We start from the raw sequence: 5606 nt of genomic DNA on the forward strand, positions 1-5606 counted from the left end.
CTCAATAAGTGGAGCTACCACCAATTAAACTTTTTTTTAAAATTGGCTCAAACGATTTAATATATTCAAATATTGTTGATTGCTCTATTAGGGCGTAACTATTGATATACCACCAAGATCTTGGATAATCCGCATAGTCAAGATATTTCTCAATAAGTGGAGCTACCACCAAATTAATTTTTTTTCAAAATTGGCTCAAACGATTTAATATATTCAAATACTGTTGATTGCTCTTGATATGGCGCAACTATGGATATAACTCCTGGATCTGGGATAATCCGCGTATTTAAGATATTTCTCAATAAGTGGAGCTACCACCAAATTATTTTTTTTTCAAAATTGGCTCAAACGATTTAATATATTCAATCATTGTTGATTGCTCTTAATATGGCGCAACTATTGGTATACCACCAGGATCTTGGATAATCCGCATACTCGAGATATTTCTCAATAAGTGGAGCTTACCAGTGAAGTTACCACCAATTAAACTTTTTTTTAAAATTGGCTCAAACGATTTAATATATTCAAATATTGTTGATTGCTCTATATATGGCGTAACTATTGATATACCACCAAGATCTTGGATAATCCGCATAGTCAAGATATTTCTCAATAAGTGGAGCTACCACCAAATTAATTTTTTTTCAAAATTGGCTCAAACGATTTAATATATTCAAATATTGTTGATTGCTCTTGATATGGCGCAACTATGGATATAACTCCTGGATCTGGGATAATCCGCGTATTTAAGATATTTCTCAATAAGTGGAGCTACCACCAAATTATTTTTTTTTCAAAATTGGCTCAAACGATTTAATATATTCAATCATTGTTGATTGCTCTTAATATGGCGCAACTATTGATATTCCACCAGGATCTTGGATAATCCGCATAGTCAAGATATTTCTCAATAAGTGGAGCTACCACCAAATTATTTTTTTTTCAAAATTGGCTCAAACGATTTAATATATTCAATCATTGTTGATTGCTCTTAATATGGCGCAACTATTGATATTCCACCAGGATCTTGGATAATCCGCATACTCGAGATATTTCTCAATAAGTGGAGCTACCACCAATTAAACTTTTTTTTTAAATTGGCTCAAACGATTTAATATATTCAAATATTGTTGATTGCTCTATATATGGCGTAACTATTGATATACCACCAAGATCTTGGATAATCCGCATAGTCAAGATATTTCTCAATAAGTGGAGCTACCACCAAATTAATTTTTTTTCAAAATTGGCTCAAACGACTTAACATATTCAATCATTGTTGATTGCTCTTGATATGGCGCAACTATTGATATACCACCAGGATCTTGGATAATCCGCATACTCGAGATATTTCTCAATAAGTGGAGCTACCACCAATTAAACTTTTTTTTAAAATTGGCTCAAACGATTTAATATATTCAATTATTGTTTATTGCGCTTGAGATGACGCAACTATTGATATACCTCCTGGATCTGGGATAATCCGCGTATTTAAGATATTTCTCAATAAGTGGAGCTACTACCAAATTATTTTTTTTTTCAAAATTGGCTCAAACGATTTAATATATTCAATTATTGTTTATTGCGCTTGAGATGACGCAACTATTGATATACCTCCTGGATCTGGGATAATCCGCGTATTTAAGATATTTCTCAATAAGTGGAGCTACTACCAAATTATTTTTTTTTTTCAAAATTGGGTCAAACAATTTGATATATTCAATTATTGTTGATTGCGCTTGAGATGACGCAACTATTGATATACCTCCTGGATCTGGGATAATCCGCGTATTTAAGATATTTCCCAATAAGTGTAGCTACCACCAAATTAACTTTTTTTTCAAAATTGGCTCAAACGATTTAATATATTCAAATATTGTTGATTGCTCTATATATGGCGTAACTATTTATATACCACCAAGATCTTGAATAATCTGCATAGTCAAGATATTTCTCAATAAGTGGAGCTACCACCAAATTAATTTTTTTTCAAAATTGGCTCAAACGATTTAATATATTCAATCATTGTTGATTGCTCTTGATATGGCGCATTTATGGATATAACTCCTGGATCTGGGATAATATGCATACTCGAGATATTTCTCAATAAGTGGAGCTACTACCAAATTATTTTTTTTTTCAAAATTGGGTCAAACAATTTGATATATTCAATTATTGTTGATTGCGCTTGAGATGACGCAACTCTTGATATACCTCCTGGATTTGGGATAATCCGCATACTCGAGATATTTCTCAGTAAGTGGAGCTACCACCAATTAAACTTTTTTTTTAAATTGGCTCAAACGATTTAATATATTCAATCATTGTTGATTGCTCTTAATATGGCTCAACTATTGATATACCACTAGAATCTTGGATAATCCGCATAGTCAAGATATTTCTCAATAAGTGGAGCTACCACCAAATTAATTTTTTTTCAAAATTGGCTCAAACGATTTAATATATTCAATCATTGTTGATTGCTCTTGATATGGCGCAACTATGGATATAACTCCTGGATCTGGGATAATCCGCGTATTTAAGATATTTCTCAATAAGTGGAGCTACCACCAAATTATTTTTTTTTCAAAATTGGCTCAAACGATTTAATATATTCAATCATTGTTGATTGCTCTTAATATGGCGCAACTATTGATATACCACCAGGATCTTGGATAATCCGCATACTCGAGATATTTCTCAATAAGTGGAGCTACCACCAATTAAACTTTTTTTTAAAATTGGCTCAAACGATTTAATATATTCAAATATTGTTGATTGCTCTATTAGGGCGTAACTATTGATATACCACCAAGATCTTGGATAATCCGCATAGTCAAGATATTTCTCAATAAGTGGAGCTACCACCAAATTAATTTTTTTTCAAAATTGGCTCAAACGATTTAATATATTCAAATATTGTTGATTGCTCTTGATATGGCGCAACTATGGATATAACTCCTGGATCTGGGATAATCCGCGTATTTAAGATATTTCTCAATAAGTGGAGCTACCACCAAATTATTTTTTTTTCAAAATTGGCTCAAACGATTTAATATATTCAATCATTGTTGATTGCTCTTAATATGGCGCAACTATTGGTATACCACCAGGATCTTGGATAATCCGCATACTCGAGATATTTCTCAATAAGTGGAGCTTACCAGTGAAGTTACCACCAATTAAACTTTTTTTTAAAATTGGCTCAAACGATTTAATATATTCAAATATTGTTGATTGCTCTATATATGGCGTAACTATTGATATACCACCAAGATCTTGGATAATCCGCATAGTCAAGATATTTCTCAATAAGTGGAGCTACCACCAAATTAATTTTTTTTCAAAATTGGCTCAAACGATTTAATATATTCAAATATTGTTGATTGCTCTTGATATGGCGCAACTATGGATATAACTCCTGGATCTGGGATAATCCGCGTATTTAAGATATTTCTCAATAAGTGGAGCTACCACCAAATTATTTTTTTTTCAAAATTGGCTCAAACGATTTAATATATTCAATCATTGTTGATTGCTCTTAATATGGCGCAACTATTGATATTCCACCAGGATCTTGGATAATCCGCGTATTTAAGATATTTCTCAGTGGGTGTAGCTACCACCAAAATACTTTTTTTTTCAAAATTGGCTCAAACGATTTAATATATTCAATCATTGTTGATTGCTCTTAATATGGCGCAACTATTGATATACCACCAGGATCTTGGATAATCCGCATACTGGAGATATTTCTCAATAAGTGGAGCTACCACCAATTAAACTTTTTTTTAAAATTGGCTCAAACGATTTAATATATTCAAATATTGTTGATTGCTCTATATATGGCGTAACTATTGATATACCACCAAGATCTTGGATAATCCGCATAGTCAAGATATTTCTCAATAAGTGGAGCTACCACCAAATTAATTTTTTTTCAAAATTGGCTCAAACGATTTAACATATTCAATCATTGTTGATTGCTCTTGATATGGCGCATTTATGGATATAACTCCTGGATCTGGGATAATATGCATACTCGAGATATTTCTTAATAAGTGGAGCTACCACCAAATTAACTTTTTTTTACAATTGCACAATGGGTAAAAAATCCGATTTTGGTGCATAAACCTATTTTTTTTCCTAATTAATTTTTATGAATGACCCATACTAATCGAATCTAGATATCTTCATTTGAAAAAACCCGCTTTCAAAACATTTTTGGTGGCAACCCTGTAGTGTTGCCACTCAAACAAATTTAGCTGCTTGAGAGACCCTGCAATGTTGTTAAATTGGCGCGAAAAACTGGTAAACTTTGAGTGCTTACTGCTTTGTGTGAAAAAAAGTTTTAAAAATCTAAAAATGGAAATTCCTTGCGAAGGTAATTATTAATGCAAATTAGCTTAAACATTTGTTGTTATATGTCTTGTTGTCCAACTGTGAACTGTTTTATATGTGTATCTTTATAGATTTGAACTAACAATTGTGTTTGTGTTTTGTGGAGAATAACTTATTAATGGCACAGCCTTGCAAAAGAGTAAGAACGAGAAATTAACTACAAAAGTGTCCTTGTTATCATACAATTAACCATTTTTGCTCCTTTTTGCTCCTTTTTGGTAAACTTGCGTTTATCCAGGCACATATGTGTTTGGTCACGGGGCTCTTCTTGCAATTTGGGAAGGCAACAAACGCTCGCGAGAAGCCTTGGAGACTTACATATTCGACAAATTGAATGACGATCATCAAATCGAAACAATAAACCAAAAAATATCAAATAAAATTACTAACTTTATTAATTACATTAATAAACATTTGCCACGATGCTGCCGAAACATAAAGCGATTTAGACAAAAACACGCCATGTGGCTAGCCGGCACTATGACTATACGACTTTTTGATATAAATGAATCCCCACAGAAGAAAGGTGGTCGTCCGAAATTGACATATGAAGCTGCTGGTAAACGACTCAAAATAAAGCTGGCATCTGAACTTGCGATAGAAAATCAAAATTCAACCCCTTTGTTACTACACGCTGCTAACATTTCTGAAAGAAAATCAACTGAAAATGAAGTTATAAAAAAATCTGATAGAACTGGATTGCTGGCTCCGAGTCCAATTACTCCTGAAAAGGCATTCGCTTTTTTTATGGAAAATGGGTTTACTAAGCAGCAATACATAAATGTAAAACAACTTAGTAAACAACATGGCTGCGACATTTACCCCTCTTATTCGAAAATAGCCGAGGAGAAATTAAAATGTAGACCTGCTGGAATAGAATGCACCGAAAATGAAGCAAAAGTTTCCATGCAAAACTTATTGAACCATACCGCTTCAAGAATATTAATGATGCAAAAGGAAGTTTGTGAAATACTTTCAGATGTTACTCAGTGTACTCTTATTTTTAGCTATGGGTTTGATGGGTCTACTGGTCACAGTTTATACAAACAAAAATTAAGCATCGCAGAGTCTCAATCTTTAGATGATTCTCTATTTGTTACATCAATTATTCCCATAAAAATGATAGATCAAAAACAAAGAGTCATTTGGTTAAATAAATCGCCTCAGTCCATACGATTTTGCCGTCCTCTAAAAATAGCATACTC

Source organism: Drosophila ananassae, chromosome XR (genome assembly GCF_017639315.1).
Source record: "Drosophila ananassae strain 14024-0371.13 chromosome XR, ASM1763931v2, whole genome shotgun sequence".
In the NCBI taxonomy this organism is placed as follows: domain Eukaryota; kingdom Metazoa; phylum Arthropoda; class Insecta; order Diptera; family Drosophilidae; genus Drosophila; species Drosophila ananassae.